Source organism: Mytilus galloprovincialis, chromosome 12 (genome assembly GCF_965363235.1).
Source record: "Mytilus galloprovincialis chromosome 12, xbMytGall1.hap1.1, whole genome shotgun sequence".
Classification (NCBI taxonomy): domain Eukaryota; kingdom Metazoa; phylum Mollusca; class Bivalvia; order Mytilida; family Mytilidae; genus Mytilus; species Mytilus galloprovincialis.
In genome coordinates, this window is record NC_134849.1 from 49,530,387 (window position 1) to 49,547,138 (window position 16,752).

General features: G+C 37.8%; 30 non-coding genes across 30 annotated transcripts; 15 read left to right on the top strand and 15 right to left on the bottom strand.

Annotated features, from left to right (window-relative positions):
- The first annotated feature begins 78 nt into the window (after positions 1-78).
- Positions 79-150, top strand: Trnaw-cca (transfer RNA tryptophan (anticodon CCA)). Its single transcript has one exon. It is a non-coding gene; the product is annotated as a tRNA-Trp (tRNA).
- A 559-nt stretch (positions 151-709) lies between these two features.
- Trnas-aga (transfer RNA serine (anticodon AGA)) lies at positions 710-791 on the bottom strand. Its single transcript has one exon. It is a non-coding gene; the product is annotated as a tRNA-Ser (tRNA).
- Positions 792-1,200: 409 nt separating this feature from the next.
- Trnaw-cca (transfer RNA tryptophan (anticodon CCA)) lies at positions 1,201-1,272 on the top strand. Its single transcript has one exon. It is a non-coding gene; the product is annotated as a tRNA-Trp (tRNA).
- A 559-nt stretch (positions 1,273-1,831) lies between these two features.
- Positions 1,832-1,913, bottom strand: Trnas-aga (transfer RNA serine (anticodon AGA)). Its single transcript has one exon. It is a non-coding gene; the product is annotated as a tRNA-Ser (tRNA).
- A 409-nt stretch (positions 1,914-2,322) lies between these two features.
- Positions 2,323-2,394, top strand: Trnaw-cca (transfer RNA tryptophan (anticodon CCA)). The gene has a single exon. It is a non-coding gene; the product is annotated as a tRNA-Trp (tRNA).
- Positions 2,395-2,953: 559 nt separating this feature from the next.
- Positions 2,954-3,035, bottom strand: Trnas-aga (transfer RNA serine (anticodon AGA)). The gene has a single exon. It is a non-coding gene; the product is annotated as a tRNA-Ser (tRNA).
- A 409-nt stretch (positions 3,036-3,444) lies between these two features.
- Trnaw-cca (transfer RNA tryptophan (anticodon CCA)) lies at positions 3,445-3,516 on the top strand. The gene has a single exon. It is a non-coding gene; the product is annotated as a tRNA-Trp (tRNA).
- Positions 3,517-4,075: 559 nt separating this feature from the next.
- Trnas-aga (transfer RNA serine (anticodon AGA)) lies at positions 4,076-4,157 on the bottom strand. The gene has a single exon. It is a non-coding gene; the product is annotated as a tRNA-Ser (tRNA).
- Positions 4,158-4,566: 409 nt separating this feature from the next.
- Positions 4,567-4,638, top strand: Trnaw-cca (transfer RNA tryptophan (anticodon CCA)). Its single transcript has one exon. It is a non-coding gene; the product is annotated as a tRNA-Trp (tRNA).
- Positions 4,639-5,197: 559 nt separating this feature from the next.
- Positions 5,198-5,279, bottom strand: Trnas-aga (transfer RNA serine (anticodon AGA)). The gene has a single exon. It is a non-coding gene; the product is annotated as a tRNA-Ser (tRNA).
- A 409-nt stretch (positions 5,280-5,688) lies between these two features.
- On the top strand, positions 5,689-5,760 carry Trnaw-cca (transfer RNA tryptophan (anticodon CCA)). The gene has a single exon. It is a non-coding gene; the product is annotated as a tRNA-Trp (tRNA).
- A 559-nt stretch (positions 5,761-6,319) lies between these two features.
- Positions 6,320-6,401, bottom strand: Trnas-aga (transfer RNA serine (anticodon AGA)). The gene has a single exon. It is a non-coding gene; the product is annotated as a tRNA-Ser (tRNA).
- Positions 6,402-6,810: 409 nt separating this feature from the next.
- Trnaw-cca (transfer RNA tryptophan (anticodon CCA)) lies at positions 6,811-6,882 on the top strand. The gene has a single exon. It is a non-coding gene; the product is annotated as a tRNA-Trp (tRNA).
- A 559-nt stretch (positions 6,883-7,441) lies between these two features.
- Trnas-aga (transfer RNA serine (anticodon AGA)) lies at positions 7,442-7,523 on the bottom strand. The gene has a single exon. It is a non-coding gene; the product is annotated as a tRNA-Ser (tRNA).
- A 409-nt stretch (positions 7,524-7,932) lies between these two features.
- Positions 7,933-8,004, top strand: Trnaw-cca (transfer RNA tryptophan (anticodon CCA)). Its single transcript has one exon. It is a non-coding gene; the product is annotated as a tRNA-Trp (tRNA).
- Positions 8,005-8,563: 559 nt separating this feature from the next.
- Trnas-aga (transfer RNA serine (anticodon AGA)) lies at positions 8,564-8,645 on the bottom strand. Its single transcript has one exon. It is a non-coding gene; the product is annotated as a tRNA-Ser (tRNA).
- A 409-nt stretch (positions 8,646-9,054) lies between these two features.
- Trnaw-cca (transfer RNA tryptophan (anticodon CCA)) lies at positions 9,055-9,126 on the top strand. The gene has a single exon. It is a non-coding gene; the product is annotated as a tRNA-Trp (tRNA).
- A 559-nt stretch (positions 9,127-9,685) lies between these two features.
- Trnas-aga (transfer RNA serine (anticodon AGA)) lies at positions 9,686-9,767 on the bottom strand. The gene has a single exon. It is a non-coding gene; the product is annotated as a tRNA-Ser (tRNA).
- A 409-nt stretch (positions 9,768-10,176) lies between these two features.
- Trnaw-cca (transfer RNA tryptophan (anticodon CCA)) lies at positions 10,177-10,248 on the top strand. The gene has a single exon. It is a non-coding gene; the product is annotated as a tRNA-Trp (tRNA).
- Positions 10,249-10,807: 559 nt separating this feature from the next.
- On the bottom strand, positions 10,808-10,889 carry Trnas-aga (transfer RNA serine (anticodon AGA)). Its single transcript has one exon. It is a non-coding gene; the product is annotated as a tRNA-Ser (tRNA).
- Positions 10,890-11,298: 409 nt separating this feature from the next.
- Trnaw-cca (transfer RNA tryptophan (anticodon CCA)) lies at positions 11,299-11,370 on the top strand. Its single transcript has one exon. It is a non-coding gene; the product is annotated as a tRNA-Trp (tRNA).
- A 559-nt stretch (positions 11,371-11,929) lies between these two features.
- Positions 11,930-12,011, bottom strand: Trnas-aga (transfer RNA serine (anticodon AGA)). The gene has a single exon. It is a non-coding gene; the product is annotated as a tRNA-Ser (tRNA).
- Positions 12,012-12,420: 409 nt separating this feature from the next.
- Trnaw-cca (transfer RNA tryptophan (anticodon CCA)) lies at positions 12,421-12,492 on the top strand. The gene has a single exon. It is a non-coding gene; the product is annotated as a tRNA-Trp (tRNA).
- A 559-nt stretch (positions 12,493-13,051) lies between these two features.
- On the bottom strand, positions 13,052-13,133 carry Trnas-aga (transfer RNA serine (anticodon AGA)). Its single transcript has one exon. It is a non-coding gene; the product is annotated as a tRNA-Ser (tRNA).
- Positions 13,134-13,542: 409 nt separating this feature from the next.
- Trnaw-cca (transfer RNA tryptophan (anticodon CCA)) lies at positions 13,543-13,614 on the top strand. The gene has a single exon. It is a non-coding gene; the product is annotated as a tRNA-Trp (tRNA).
- Positions 13,615-14,173: 559 nt separating this feature from the next.
- On the bottom strand, positions 14,174-14,255 carry Trnas-aga (transfer RNA serine (anticodon AGA)). The gene has a single exon. It is a non-coding gene; the product is annotated as a tRNA-Ser (tRNA).
- A 409-nt stretch (positions 14,256-14,664) lies between these two features.
- On the top strand, positions 14,665-14,736 carry Trnaw-cca (transfer RNA tryptophan (anticodon CCA)). Its single transcript has one exon. It is a non-coding gene; the product is annotated as a tRNA-Trp (tRNA).
- Positions 14,737-15,295: 559 nt separating this feature from the next.
- On the bottom strand, positions 15,296-15,377 carry Trnas-aga (transfer RNA serine (anticodon AGA)). The gene has a single exon. It is a non-coding gene; the product is annotated as a tRNA-Ser (tRNA).
- A 409-nt stretch (positions 15,378-15,786) lies between these two features.
- Trnaw-cca (transfer RNA tryptophan (anticodon CCA)) lies at positions 15,787-15,858 on the top strand. Its single transcript has one exon. It is a non-coding gene; the product is annotated as a tRNA-Trp (tRNA).
- Positions 15,859-16,417: 559 nt separating this feature from the next.
- Positions 16,418-16,499, bottom strand: Trnas-aga (transfer RNA serine (anticodon AGA)). Its single transcript has one exon. It is a non-coding gene; the product is annotated as a tRNA-Ser (tRNA).
- Between the last annotated feature and the right edge of the window lie 253 nt (positions 16,500-16,752).

The following is a 16,752-nucleotide window of genomic DNA, read 5'->3' on the forward strand; positions in this document are numbered from 1 at the left end:
AAGGGAGGGGTACAGGTTTAGTAGGATCGATAATAACCTGAGCGTTATAGACTAAAAATTCCATTAGGTTGGAAGAAGGACTCCGTGGCGCAACGGTAGCGCGTCTGACTCCAGATCAGAAGGTTGCGTGTTCGAATCACGTCGGGGTCATATGTATTTTTGATGCAATTTTCTAGAGATATTGAAAAGGTCTCACATTCAACGTTTACTTTGTGTCAATTGAAAGAAACTGATTGCAAACTGTGTGAGTGAAAGAGATACCTACTCAGTTGATGCCTGTTTCTCGTTCAAGTTACATGTCAGTGAAACACAAAGATTCTCACATACGTTATTCTTACTTTGTATCTAACAGTTTTCCTTCAATAACAATTTAATTTCAGACGGAAGATAGGAAAGCTGACGATTTTTATCAAAATCAAAGTATTTACTGGCAAATCACCGTTTTATCTCCCCGAAATTGTTAGGATTGATACTGAGAGTGTGTGCCTTTTTCTTCCTCTATGCATGATACCTTAACGATCTTCCTCAGTCACCAGTTAAGCTGAATGAACTCTGTCATATAACATCTGAATTCATTCAAAATGGTCGTTTTCAGGACAGAATCAATCTGTGGGTAACTTATCGATAACTTTGTTTCCTACTTGTCTTTGAGCGCGTTGAGTGAGCAGTGTGTGTGATTCATTACAAAAAGTGGATATCAAAAAGTCTGCGTCGTCGACAGGATTCGAACCTGTGCGGGGAGACCCCAATAGATTTCTAGTCTATCGCCTTAACCACTCGGCCACGACGACTTGATACATTCGTCCAAAATTAACTCCTTTATACTTAATACCAGATGCGACAACAACCTGTCGTAAGTGCCACATCGTCATACGGAAGTCATCTGATAAGTTCTTAATTTTCCATTAGCAAGTCTGAATTAGGAAACTTAGCCTTTGTTAAATTATAGTAACTAGAGTTAAATTCGGCAAGTTTACAATTTTGGATTGTAGCCGCAGTCGATATTTTCAATATTCAAGTTTGTCTTGTACATTTTGTCTATAAATTATCATGATTGATTCGCGTTGAATCGTATATTTTTCAAAAAGTAAGGAAAACACGATTTTATTTTTTTTACAGCCAAAGGGAGGGGTACAGGTTTAGTAGGATCGATAATAACCTGAGCGTTATAGACTAAAAATTCCATTAGGTTGGAAGAAGGACTCCGTGGCGCAACGGTAGCGCGTCTGACTCCAGATCAGAAGGTTGCGTGTTCGAATCACGTCGGGGTCATATGTATTTTTGATGCAATTTTCTAGAGATATTGAAAAGGTCTCACATTCAACGTTTACTTTGTGTCAATTGAAAGAAACTGATTGCAAACTGTGTGAGTGAAAGAGATACCTACTCAGTTGATGCCTGTTTCTCGTTCAAGTTACATGTCAGTGAAACACAAAGATTCTCACATACGTTATTCTTACTTTGTATCTAACAGTTTTCCTTCAATAACAATTTAATTTCAGACGGAAGATAGGAAAGCTGACGATTTTTATCAAAATCAAAGTATTTACTGGCAAATCACCGTTTTATCTCCCCGAAATTGTTAGGATTGATACTGAGAGTGTGTGCCTTTTTCTTCCTCTATGCATGATACCTTAACGATCTTCCTCAGTCACCAGTTAAGCTGAATGAACTCTGTCATATAACATCTGAATTCATTCAAAATGGTCGTTTTCAGGACAGAATCAATCTGTGGGTAACTTATCGATAACTTTGTTTCCTACTTGTCTTTGAGCGCGTTGAGTGAGCAGTGTGTGTGATTCATTACAAAAAGTGGATATCAAAAAGTCTGCGTCGTCGACAGGATTCGAACCTGTGCGGGGAGACCCCAATAGATTTCTAGTCTATCGCCTTAACCACTCGGCCACGACGACTTGATACATTCGTCCAAAATTAACTCCTTTATACTTAATACCAGATGCGACAACAACCTGTCGTAAGTGCCACATCGTCATACGGAAGTCATCTGATAAGTTCTTAATTTTCCATTAGCAAGTCTGAATTAGGAAACTTAGCCTTTGTTAAATTATAGTAACTAGAGTTAAATTCGGCAAGTTTACAATTTTGGATTGTAGCCGCAGTCGATATTTTCAATATTCAAGTTTGTCTTGTACATTTTGTCTATAAATTATCATGATTGATTCGCGTTGAATCGTATATTTTTCAAAAAGTAAGGAAAACACGATTTTATTTTTTTTACAGCCAAAGGGAGGGGTACAGGTTTAGTAGGATCGATAATAACCTGAGCGTTATAGACTAAAAATTCCATTAGGTTGGAAGAAGGACTCCGTGGCGCAACGGTAGCGCGTCTGACTCCAGATCAGAAGGTTGCGTGTTCGAATCACGTCGGGGTCATATGTATTTTTGATGCAATTTTCTAGAGATATTGAAAAGGTCTCACATTCAACGTTTACTTTGTGTCAATTGAAAGAAACTGATTGCAAACTGTGTGAGTGAAAGAGATACCTACTCAGTTGATGCCTGTTTCTCGTTCAAGTTACATGTCAGTGAAACACAAAGATTCTCACATACGTTATTCTTACTTTGTATCTAACAGTTTTCCTTCAATAACAATTTAATTTCAGACGGAAGATAGGAAAGCTGACGATTTTTATCAAAATCAAAGTATTTACTGGCAAATCACCGTTTTATCTCCCCGAAATTGTTAGGATTGATACTGAGAGTGTGTGCCTTTTTCTTCCTCTATGCATGATACCTTAACGATCTTCCTCAGTCACCAGTTAAGCTGAATGAACTCTGTCATATAACATCTGAATTCATTCAAAATGGTCGTTTTCAGGACAGAATCAATCTGTGGGTAACTTATCGATAACTTTGTTTCCTACTTGTCTTTGAGCGCGTTGAGTGAGCAGTGTGTGTGATTCATTACAAAAAGTGGATATCAAAAAGTCTGCGTCGTCGACAGGATTCGAACCTGTGCGGGGAGACCCCAATAGATTTCTAGTCTATCGCCTTAACCACTCGGCCACGACGACTTGATACATTCGTCCAAAATTAACTCCTTTATACTTAATACCAGATGCGACAACAACCTGTCGTAAGTGCCACATCGTCATACGGAAGTCATCTGATAAGTTCTTAATTTTCCATTAGCAAGTCTGAATTAGGAAACTTAGCCTTTGTTAAATTATAGTAACTAGAGTTAAATTCGGCAAGTTTACAATTTTGGATTGTAGCCGCAGTCGATATTTTCAATATTCAAGTTTGTCTTGTACATTTTGTCTATAAATTATCATGATTGATTCGCGTTGAATCGTATATTTTTCAAAAAGTAAGGAAAACACGATTTTATTTTTTTTACAGCCAAAGGGAGGGGTACAGGTTTAGTAGGATCGATAATAACCTGAGCGTTATAGACTAAAAATTCCATTAGGTTGGAAGAAGGACTCCGTGGCGCAACGGTAGCGCGTCTGACTCCAGATCAGAAGGTTGCGTGTTCGAATCACGTCGGGGTCATATGTATTTTTGATGCAATTTTCTAGAGATATTGAAAAGGTCTCACATTCAACGTTTACTTTGTGTCAATTGAAAGAAACTGATTGCAAACTGTGTGAGTGAAAGAGATACCTACTCAGTTGATGCCTGTTTCTCGTTCAAGTTACATGTCAGTGAAACACAAAGATTCTCACATACGTTATTCTTACTTTGTATCTAACAGTTTTCCTTCAATAACAATTTAATTTCAGACGGAAGATAGGAAAGCTGACGATTTTTATCAAAATCAAAGTATTTACTGGCAAATCACCGTTTTATCTCCCCGAAATTGTTAGGATTGATACTGAGAGTGTGTGCCTTTTTCTTCCTCTATGCATGATACCTTAACGATCTTCCTCAGTCACCAGTTAAGCTGAATGAACTCTGTCATATAACATCTGAATTCATTCAAAATGGTCGTTTTCAGGACAGAATCAATCTGTGGGTAACTTATCGATAACTTTGTTTCCTACTTGTCTTTGAGCGCGTTGAGTGAGCAGTGTGTGTGATTCATTACAAAAAGTGGATATCAAAAAGTCTGCGTCGTCGACAGGATTCGAACCTGTGCGGGGAGACCCCAATAGATTTCTAGTCTATCGCCTTAACCACTCGGCCACGACGACTTGATACATTCGTCCAAAATTAACTCCTTTATACTTAATACCAGATGCGACAACAACCTGTCGTAAGTGCCACATCGTCATACGGAAGTCATCTGATAAGTTCTTAATTTTCCATTAGCAAGTCTGAATTAGGAAACTTAGCCTTTGTTAAATTATAGTAACTAGAGTTAAATTCGGCAAGTTTACAATTTTGGATTGTAGCCGCAGTCGATATTTTCAATATTCAAGTTTGTCTTGTACATTTTGTCTATAAATTATCATGATTGATTCGCGTTGAATCGTATATTTTTCAAAAAGTAAGGAAAACACGATTTTATTTTTTTTACAGCCAAAGGGAGGGGTACAGGTTTAGTAGGATCGATAATAACCTGAGCGTTATAGACTAAAAATTCCATTAGGTTGGAAGAAGGACTCCGTGGCGCAACGGTAGCGCGTCTGACTCCAGATCAGAAGGTTGCGTGTTCGAATCACGTCGGGGTCATATGTATTTTTGATGCAATTTTCTAGAGATATTGAAAAGGTCTCACATTCAACGTTTACTTTGTGTCAATTGAAAGAAACTGATTGCAAACTGTGTGAGTGAAAGAGATACCTACTCAGTTGATGCCTGTTTCTCGTTCAAGTTACATGTCAGTGAAACACAAAGATTCTCACATACGTTATTCTTACTTTGTATCTAACAGTTTTCCTTCAATAACAATTTAATTTCAGACGGAAGATAGGAAAGCTGACGATTTTTATCAAAATCAAAGTATTTACTGGCAAATCACCGTTTTATCTCCCCGAAATTGTTAGGATTGATACTGAGAGTGTGTGCCTTTTTCTTCCTCTATGCATGATACCTTAACGATCTTCCTCAGTCACCAGTTAAGCTGAATGAACTCTGTCATATAACATCTGAATTCATTCAAAATGGTCGTTTTCAGGACAGAATCAATCTGTGGGTAACTTATCGATAACTTTGTTTCCTACTTGTCTTTGAGCGCGTTGAGTGAGCAGTGTGTGTGATTCATTACAAAAAGTGGATATCAAAAAGTCTGCGTCGTCGACAGGATTCGAACCTGTGCGGGGAGACCCCAATAGATTTCTAGTCTATCGCCTTAACCACTCGGCCACGACGACTTGATACATTCGTCCAAAATTAACTCCTTTATACTTAATACCAGATGCGACAACAACCTGTCGTAAGTGCCACATCGTCATACGGAAGTCATCTGATAAGTTCTTAATTTTCCATTAGCAAGTCTGAATTAGGAAACTTAGCCTTTGTTAAATTATAGTAACTAGAGTTAAATTCGGCAAGTTTACAATTTTGGATTGTAGCCGCAGTCGATATTTTCAATATTCAAGTTTGTCTTGTACATTTTGTCTATAAATTATCATGATTGATTCGCGTTGAATCGTATATTTTTCAAAAAGTAAGGAAAACACGATTTTATTTTTTTTACAGCCAAAGGGAGGGGTACAGGTTTAGTAGGATCGATAATAACCTGAGCGTTATAGACTAAAAATTCCATTAGGTTGGAAGAAGGACTCCGTGGCGCAACGGTAGCGCGTCTGACTCCAGATCAGAAGGTTGCGTGTTCGAATCACGTCGGGGTCATATGTATTTTTGATGCAATTTTCTAGAGATATTGAAAAGGTCTCACATTCAACGTTTACTTTGTGTCAATTGAAAGAAACTGATTGCAAACTGTGTGAGTGAAAGAGATACCTACTCAGTTGATGCCTGTTTCTCGTTCAAGTTACATGTCAGTGAAACACAAAGATTCTCACATACGTTATTCTTACTTTGTATCTAACAGTTTTCCTTCAATAACAATTTAATTTCAGACGGAAGATAGGAAAGCTGACGATTTTTATCAAAATCAAAGTATTTACTGGCAAATCACCGTTTTATCTCCCCGAAATTGTTAGGATTGATACTGAGAGTGTGTGCCTTTTTCTTCCTCTATGCATGATACCTTAACGATCTTCCTCAGTCACCAGTTAAGCTGAATGAACTCTGTCATATAACATCTGAATTCATTCAAAATGGTCGTTTTCAGGACAGAATCAATCTGTGGGTAACTTATCGATAACTTTGTTTCCTACTTGTCTTTGAGCGCGTTGAGTGAGCAGTGTGTGTGATTCATTACAAAAAGTGGATATCAAAAAGTCTGCGTCGTCGACAGGATTCGAACCTGTGCGGGGAGACCCCAATAGATTTCTAGTCTATCGCCTTAACCACTCGGCCACGACGACTTGATACATTCGTCCAAAATTAACTCCTTTATACTTAATACCAGATGCGACAACAACCTGTCGTAAGTGCCACATCGTCATACGGAAGTCATCTGATAAGTTCTTAATTTTCCATTAGCAAGTCTGAATTAGGAAACTTAGCCTTTGTTAAATTATAGTAACTAGAGTTAAATTCGGCAAGTTTACAATTTTGGATTGTAGCCGCAGTCGATATTTTCAATATTCAAGTTTGTCTTGTACATTTTGTCTATAAATTATCATGATTGATTCGCGTTGAATCGTATATTTTTCAAAAAGTAAGGAAAACACGATTTTATTTTTTTTACAGCCAAAGGGAGGGGTACAGGTTTAGTAGGATCGATAATAACCTGAGCGTTATAGACTAAAAATTCCATTAGGTTGGAAGAAGGACTCCGTGGCGCAACGGTAGCGCGTCTGACTCCAGATCAGAAGGTTGCGTGTTCGAATCACGTCGGGGTCATATGTATTTTTGATGCAATTTTCTAGAGATATTGAAAAGGTCTCACATTCAACGTTTACTTTGTGTCAATTGAAAGAAACTGATTGCAAACTGTGTGAGTGAAAGAGATACCTACTCAGTTGATGCCTGTTTCTCGTTCAAGTTACATGTCAGTGAAACACAAAGATTCTCACATACGTTATTCTTACTTTGTATCTAACAGTTTTCCTTCAATAACAATTTAATTTCAGACGGAAGATAGGAAAGCTGACGATTTTTATCAAAATCAAAGTATTTACTGGCAAATCACCGTTTTATCTCCCCGAAATTGTTAGGATTGATACTGAGAGTGTGTGCCTTTTTCTTCCTCTATGCATGATACCTTAACGATCTTCCTCAGTCACCAGTTAAGCTGAATGAACTCTGTCATATAACATCTGAATTCATTCAAAATGGTCGTTTTCAGGACAGAATCAATCTGTGGGTAACTTATCGATAACTTTGTTTCCTACTTGTCTTTGAGCGCGTTGAGTGAGCAGTGTGTGTGATTCATTACAAAAAGTGGATATCAAAAAGTCTGCGTCGTCGACAGGATTCGAACCTGTGCGGGGAGACCCCAATAGATTTCTAGTCTATCGCCTTAACCACTCGGCCACGACGACTTGATACATTCGTCCAAAATTAACTCCTTTATACTTAATACCAGATGCGACAACAACCTGTCGTAAGTGCCACATCGTCATACGGAAGTCATCTGATAAGTTCTTAATTTTCCATTAGCAAGTCTGAATTAGGAAACTTAGCCTTTGTTAAATTATAGTAACTAGAGTTAAATTCGGCAAGTTTACAATTTTGGATTGTAGCCGCAGTCGATATTTTCAATATTCAAGTTTGTCTTGTACATTTTGTCTATAAATTATCATGATTGATTCGCGTTGAATCGTATATTTTTCAAAAAGTAAGGAAAACACGATTTTATTTTTTTTACAGCCAAAGGGAGGGGTACAGGTTTAGTAGGATCGATAATAACCTGAGCGTTATAGACTAAAAATTCCATTAGGTTGGAAGAAGGACTCCGTGGCGCAACGGTAGCGCGTCTGACTCCAGATCAGAAGGTTGCGTGTTCGAATCACGTCGGGGTCATATGTATTTTTGATGCAATTTTCTAGAGATATTGAAAAGGTCTCACATTCAACGTTTACTTTGTGTCAATTGAAAGAAACTGATTGCAAACTGTGTGAGTGAAAGAGATACCTACTCAGTTGATGCCTGTTTCTCGTTCAAGTTACATGTCAGTGAAACACAAAGATTCTCACATACGTTATTCTTACTTTGTATCTAACAGTTTTCCTTCAATAACAATTTAATTTCAGACGGAAGATAGGAAAGCTGACGATTTTTATCAAAATCAAAGTATTTACTGGCAAATCACCGTTTTATCTCCCCGAAATTGTTAGGATTGATACTGAGAGTGTGTGCCTTTTTCTTCCTCTATGCATGATACCTTAACGATCTTCCTCAGTCACCAGTTAAGCTGAATGAACTCTGTCATATAACATCTGAATTCATTCAAAATGGTCGTTTTCAGGACAGAATCAATCTGTGGGTAACTTATCGATAACTTTGTTTCCTACTTGTCTTTGAGCGCGTTGAGTGAGCAGTGTGTGTGATTCATTACAAAAAGTGGATATCAAAAAGTCTGCGTCGTCGACAGGATTCGAACCTGTGCGGGGAGACCCCAATAGATTTCTAGTCTATCGCCTTAACCACTCGGCCACGACGACTTGATACATTCGTCCAAAATTAACTCCTTTATACTTAATACCAGATGCGACAACAACCTGTCGTAAGTGCCACATCGTCATACGGAAGTCATCTGATAAGTTCTTAATTTTCCATTAGCAAGTCTGAATTAGGAAACTTAGCCTTTGTTAAATTATAGTAACTAGAGTTAAATTCGGCAAGTTTACAATTTTGGATTGTAGCCGCAGTCGATATTTTCAATATTCAAGTTTGTCTTGTACATTTTGTCTATAAATTATCATGATTGATTCGCGTTGAATCGTATATTTTTCAAAAAGTAAGGAAAACACGATTTTATTTTTTTTACAGCCAAAGGGAGGGGTACAGGTTTAGTAGGATCGATAATAACCTGAGCGTTATAGACTAAAAATTCCATTAGGTTGGAAGAAGGACTCCGTGGCGCAACGGTAGCGCGTCTGACTCCAGATCAGAAGGTTGCGTGTTCGAATCACGTCGGGGTCATATGTATTTTTGATGCAATTTTCTAGAGATATTGAAAAGGTCTCACATTCAACGTTTACTTTGTGTCAATTGAAAGAAACTGATTGCAAACTGTGTGAGTGAAAGAGATACCTACTCAGTTGATGCCTGTTTCTCGTTCAAGTTACATGTCAGTGAAACACAAAGATTCTCACATACGTTATTCTTACTTTGTATCTAACAGTTTTCCTTCAATAACAATTTAATTTCAGACGGAAGATAGGAAAGCTGACGATTTTTATCAAAATCAAAGTATTTACTGGCAAATCACCGTTTTATCTCCCCGAAATTGTTAGGATTGATACTGAGAGTGTGTGCCTTTTTCTTCCTCTATGCATGATACCTTAACGATCTTCCTCAGTCACCAGTTAAGCTGAATGAACTCTGTCATATAACATCTGAATTCATTCAAAATGGTCGTTTTCAGGACAGAATCAATCTGTGGGTAACTTATCGATAACTTTGTTTCCTACTTGTCTTTGAGCGCGTTGAGTGAGCAGTGTGTGTGATTCATTACAAAAAGTGGATATCAAAAAGTCTGCGTCGTCGACAGGATTCGAACCTGTGCGGGGAGACCCCAATAGATTTCTAGTCTATCGCCTTAACCACTCGGCCACGACGACTTGATACATTCGTCCAAAATTAACTCCTTTATACTTAATACCAGATGCGACAACAACCTGTCGTAAGTGCCACATCGTCATACGGAAGTCATCTGATAAGTTCTTAATTTTCCATTAGCAAGTCTGAATTAGGAAACTTAGCCTTTGTTAAATTATAGTAACTAGAGTTAAATTCGGCAAGTTTACAATTTTGGATTGTAGCCGCAGTCGATATTTTCAATATTCAAGTTTGTCTTGTACATTTTGTCTATAAATTATCATGATTGATTCGCGTTGAATCGTATATTTTTCAAAAAGTAAGGAAAACACGATTTTATTTTTTTTACAGCCAAAGGGAGGGGTACAGGTTTAGTAGGATCGATAATAACCTGAGCGTTATAGACTAAAAATTCCATTAGGTTGGAAGAAGGACTCCGTGGCGCAACGGTAGCGCGTCTGACTCCAGATCAGAAGGTTGCGTGTTCGAATCACGTCGGGGTCATATGTATTTTTGATGCAATTTTCTAGAGATATTGAAAAGGTCTCACATTCAACGTTTACTTTGTGTCAATTGAAAGAAACTGATTGCAAACTGTGTGAGTGAAAGAGATACCTACTCAGTTGATGCCTGTTTCTCGTTCAAGTTACATGTCAGTGAAACACAAAGATTCTCACATACGTTATTCTTACTTTGTATCTAACAGTTTTCCTTCAATAACAATTTAATTTCAGACGGAAGATAGGAAAGCTGACGATTTTTATCAAAATCAAAGTATTTACTGGCAAATCACCGTTTTATCTCCCCGAAATTGTTAGGATTGATACTGAGAGTGTGTGCCTTTTTCTTCCTCTATGCATGATACCTTAACGATCTTCCTCAGTCACCAGTTAAGCTGAATGAACTCTGTCATATAACATCTGAATTCATTCAAAATGGTCGTTTTCAGGACAGAATCAATCTGTGGGTAACTTATCGATAACTTTGTTTCCTACTTGTCTTTGAGCGCGTTGAGTGAGCAGTGTGTGTGATTCATTACAAAAAGTGGATATCAAAAAGTCTGCGTCGTCGACAGGATTCGAACCTGTGCGGGGAGACCCCAATAGATTTCTAGTCTATCGCCTTAACCACTCGGCCACGACGACTTGATACATTCGTCCAAAATTAACTCCTTTATACTTAATACCAGATGCGACAACAACCTGTCGTAAGTGCCACATCGTCATACGGAAGTCATCTGATAAGTTCTTAATTTTCCATTAGCAAGTCTGAATTAGGAAACTTAGCCTTTGTTAAATTATAGTAACTAGAGTTAAATTCGGCAAGTTTACAATTTTGGATTGTAGCCGCAGTCGATATTTTCAATATTCAAGTTTGTCTTGTACATTTTGTCTATAAATTATCATGATTGATTCGCGTTGAATCGTATATTTTTCAAAAAGTAAGGAAAACACGATTTTATTTTTTTTACAGCCAAAGGGAGGGGTACAGGTTTAGTAGGATCGATAATAACCTGAGCGTTATAGACTAAAAATTCCATTAGGTTGGAAGAAGGACTCCGTGGCGCAACGGTAGCGCGTCTGACTCCAGATCAGAAGGTTGCGTGTTCGAATCACGTCGGGGTCATATGTATTTTTGATGCAATTTTCTAGAGATATTGAAAAGGTCTCACATTCAACGTTTACTTTGTGTCAATTGAAAGAAACTGATTGCAAACTGTGTGAGTGAAAGAGATACCTACTCAGTTGATGCCTGTTTCTCGTTCAAGTTACATGTCAGTGAAACACAAAGATTCTCACATACGTTATTCTTACTTTGTATCTAACAGTTTTCCTTCAATAACAATTTAATTTCAGACGGAAGATAGGAAAGCTGACGATTTTTATCAAAATCAAAGTATTTACTGGCAAATCACCGTTTTATCTCCCCGAAATTGTTAGGATTGATACTGAGAGTGTGTGCCTTTTTCTTCCTCTATGCATGATACCTTAACGATCTTCCTCAGTCACCAGTTAAGCTGAATGAACTCTGTCATATAACATCTGAATTCATTCAAAATGGTCGTTTTCAGGACAGAATCAATCTGTGGGTAACTTATCGATAACTTTGTTTCCTACTTGTCTTTGAGCGCGTTGAGTGAGCAGTGTGTGTGATTCATTACAAAAAGTGGATATCAAAAAGTCTGCGTCGTCGACAGGATTCGAACCTGTGCGGGGAGACCCCAATAGATTTCTAGTCTATCGCCTTAACCACTCGGCCACGACGACTTGATACATTCGTCCAAAATTAACTCCTTTATACTTAATACCAGATGCGACAACAACCTGTCGTAAGTGCCACATCGTCATACGGAAGTCATCTGATAAGTTCTTAATTTTCCATTAGCAAGTCTGAATTAGGAAACTTAGCCTTTGTTAAATTATAGTAACTAGAGTTAAATTCGGCAAGTTTACAATTTTGGATTGTAGCCGCAGTCGATATTTTCAATATTCAAGTTTGTCTTGTACATTTTGTCTATAAATTATCATGATTGATTCGCGTTGAATCGTATATTTTTCAAAAAGTAAGGAAAACACGATTTTATTTTTTTTACAGCCAAAGGGAGGGGTACAGGTTTAGTAGGATCGATAATAACCTGAGCGTTATAGACTAAAAATTCCATTAGGTTGGAAGAAGGACTCCGTGGCGCAACGGTAGCGCGTCTGACTCCAGATCAGAAGGTTGCGTGTTCGAATCACGTCGGGGTCATATGTATTTTTGATGCAATTTTCTAGAGATATTGAAAAGGTCTCACATTCAACGTTTACTTTGTGTCAATTGAAAGAAACTGATTGCAAACTGTGTGAGTGAAAGAGATACCTACTCAGTTGATGCCTGTTTCTCGTTCAAGTTACATGTCAGTGAAACACAAAGATTCTCACATACGTTATTCTTACTTTGTATCTAACAGTTTTCCTTCAATAACAATTTAATTTCAGACGGAAGATAGGAAAGCTGACGATTTTTATCAAAATCAAAGTATTTACTGGCAAATCACCGTTTTATCTCCCCGAAATTGTTAGGATTGATACTGAGAGTGTGTGCCTTTTTCTTCCTCTATGCATGATACCTTAACGATCTTCCTCAGTCACCAGTTAAGCTGAATGAACTCTGTCATATAACATCTGAATTCATTCAAAATGGTCGTTTTCAGGACAGAATCAATCTGTGGGTAACTTATCGATAACTTTGTTTCCTACTTGTCTTTGAGCGCGTTGAGTGAGCAGTGTGTGTGATTCATTACAAAAAGTGGATATCAAAAAGTCTGCGTCGTCGACAGGATTCGAACCTGTGCGGGGAGACCCCAATAGATTTCTAGTCTATCGCCTTAACCACTCGGCCACGACGACTTGATACATTCGTCCAAAATTAACTCCTTTATACTTAATACCAGATGCGACAACAACCTGTCGTAAGTGCCACATCGTCATACGGAAGTCATCTGATAAGTTCTTAATTTTCCATTAGCAAGTCTGAATTAGGAAACTTAGCCTTTGTTAAATTATAGTAACTAGAGTTAAATTCGGCAAGTTTACAATTTTGGATTGTAGCCGCAGTCGATATTTTCAATATTCAAGTTTGTCTTGTACATTTTGTCTATAAATTATCATGATTGATTCGCGTTGAATCGTATATTTTTCAAAAAGTAAGGAAAACACGATTTTATTTTTTTTACAGCCAAAGGGAGGGGTACAGGTTTAGTAGGATCGATAATAACCTGAGCGTTATAGACTAAAAATTCCATTAGGTTGGAAGAAGGACTCCGTGGCGCAACGGTAGCGCGTCTGACTCCAGATCAGAAGGTTGCGTGTTCGAATCACGTCGGGGTCATATGTATTTTTGATGCAATTTTCTAGAGATATTGAAAAGGTCTCACATTCAACGTTTACTTTGTGTCAATTGAAAGAAACTGATTGCAAACTGTGTGAGTGAAAGAGATACCTACTCAGTTGATGCCTGTTTCTCGTTCAAGTTACATGTCAGTGAAACACAAAGATTCTCACATACGTTATTCTTACTTTGTATCTAACAGTTTTCCTTCAATAACAATTTAATTTCAGACGGAAGATAGGAAAGCTGACGATTTTTATCAAAATCAAAGTATTTACTGGCAAATCACCGTTTTATCTCCCCGAAATTGTTAGGATTGATACTGAGAGTGTGTGCCTTTTTCTTCCTCTATGCATGATACCTTAACGATCTTCCTCAGTCACCAGTTAAGCTGAATGAACTCTGTCATATAACATCTGAATTCATTCAAAATGGTCGTTTTCAGGACAGAATCAATCTGTGGGTAACTTATCGATAACTTTGTTTCCTACTTGTCTTTGAGCGCGTTGAGTGAGCAGTGTGTGTGATTCATTACAAAAAGTGGATATCAAAAAGTCTGCGTCGTCGACAGGATTCGAACCTGTGCGGGGAGACCCCAATAGATTTCTAGTCTATCGCCTTAACCACTCGGCCACGACGACTTGATACATTCGTCCAAAATTAACTCCTTTATACTTAATACCAGATGCGACAACAACCTGTCGTAAGTGCCACATCGTCATACGGAAGTCATCTGATAAGTTCTTAATTTTCCATTAGCAAGTCTGAATTAGGAAACTTAGCCTTTGTTAAATTATAGTAACTAGAGTTAAATTCGGCAAGTTTACAATTTTGGATTGTAGCCGCAGTCGATATTTTCAATATTCAAGTTTGTCTTGTACATTTTGTCTATAAATTATCATGATTGATTCGCGTTGAATCGTATATTTTTCAAAAAGTAAGGAAAACACGATTTTATTTTTTTTACAGCCAAAGGGAGGGGTACAGGTTTAGTAGGATCGATAATAACCTGAGCGTTATAGACTAAAAATTCCATTAGGTTGGAAGAAGGACTCCGTGGCGCAACGGTAGCGCGTCTGACTCCAGATCAGAAGGTTGCGTGTTCGAATCACGTCGGGGTCATATGTATTTTTGATGCAATTTTCTAGAGATATTGAAAAGGTCTCACATTCAACGTTTACTTTGTGTCAATTGAAAGAAACTGATTGCAAACTGTGTGAGTGAAAGAGATACCTACTCAGTTGATGCCTGTTTCTCGTTCAAGTTACATGTCAGTGAAACACAAAGATTCTCACATACGTTATTCTTACTTTGTATCTAACAGTTTTCCTTCAATAACAATTTAATTTCAGACGGAAGATAGGAAAGCTGACGATTTTTATCAAAATCAAAGTATTTACTGGCAAATCACCGTTTTATCTCCCCGAAATTGTTAGGATTGATACTGAGAGTGTGTGCCTTTTTCTTCCTCTATGCATGATACCTTAACGATCTTCCTCAGTCACCAGTTAAGCTGAATGAACTCTGTCATATAACATCTGAATTCATTCAAAATGGTCGTTTTCAGGACAGAATCAATCTGTGGGTAACTTATCGATAACTTTGTTTCCTACTTGTCTTTGAGCGCGTTGAGTGAGCAGTGTGTGTGATTCATTACAAAAAGTGGATATCAAAAAGTCTGCGTCGTCGACAGGATTCGAACCTGTGCGGGGAGACCCCAATAGATTTCTAGTCTATCGCCTTAACCACTCGGCCACGACGACTTGATACATTCGTCCAAAATTAACTCCTTTATACTTAATACCAGATGCGACAACAACCTGTCGTAAGTGCCACATCGTCATACGGAAGTCATCTGATAAGTTCTTAATTTTCCATTAGCAAGTCTGAATTAGGAAACTTAGCCTTTGTTAAATTATAGTAACTAGAGTTAAATTCGGCAAGTTTACAATTTTGGATTGTAGCCGCAGTCGATATTTTCAATATTCAAGTTTGTCTTGTACATTTTGTCTATAAATTATCATGATTGATTCGCGTTGAATCGTATATTTTTCAAAAAGTAAGGAAAACACGATTTTATTTTTTTTACAGCCAAAGGGAGGGGTACAGGTTTAGTAGGATCGATAATAACCTGAGCGTTATAGACTAAAAATTCCATTAGGTTGGAAGAAGGACTCCGTGGCGCAACGGTAGCGCGTCTGACTCCAGATCAGAAGGTTGCGTGTTCGAATCACGTCGGGGTCATATGTATTTTTGATGCAATTTTCTAGAGATATTGAAAAGGTCTCACATTCAACGTTTACTTTGTGTCAATTGAAAGAAACTGATTGCAAACTGTGTGAGTGAAAGAGATACCTACTCAGTTGATGCCTGTTTCTCGTTCAAGTTACATGTCAGTGAAACACAAAGATTCTCACATACGTTATTCTTACTTTGTATCTAACAGTTTTCCTTCAATAACAATTTAATTTCAGACGGAAGATAGGAAAGCTGACGATTTTTATCAAAATCAAAGTATTTACTGGCAAATCACCGTTTTATCTCCCCGAAATTGTTAGGATTGATACTGAGAGTGTGTGCCTTTTTCTTCCTCTATGCATGATACCTTAACGATCTTCCTCAGTCACCAGTTAAGCTGAATGAACTCTGTCATATAACATCTGAATTCATTCAAAATGGTCGTTTTCAGGACAGAATCAATCTGTGGGTAACTTATCGATAACTTTGTTTCCTACTTGTCTTTGAGCGCGTTGAGTGCGCAGTGTGTGTGATTCATTACAAAAAGTGGATATCAAAAAGTCTGCGTCGTCGACAGGATTCGAACCTGTGCGGGGAGACCCCAATAGATTTCTAGTCTATCGCCTTAACCACTCGGCCACGACGACTTGATACATTCGTCCAAAATTAACTCCTTTATACTTAATACCAGATGCGACAACAACCTGTCGTAAGTGCCACATCGTCATACGGAAGTCATCTGATAAGTTCTTAATTTTCCATTAGCAAGTCTGAATTAGGAAACTTAGCCTTTGTTAAATTATAGTAACTAGAGTTAAATTCGGCAAGTTTACAATTTTGGATTGTAGCCGCAGTCGATATTTTCAATATTCAAGTTTGTCTTGTACATTTTGTCTATAA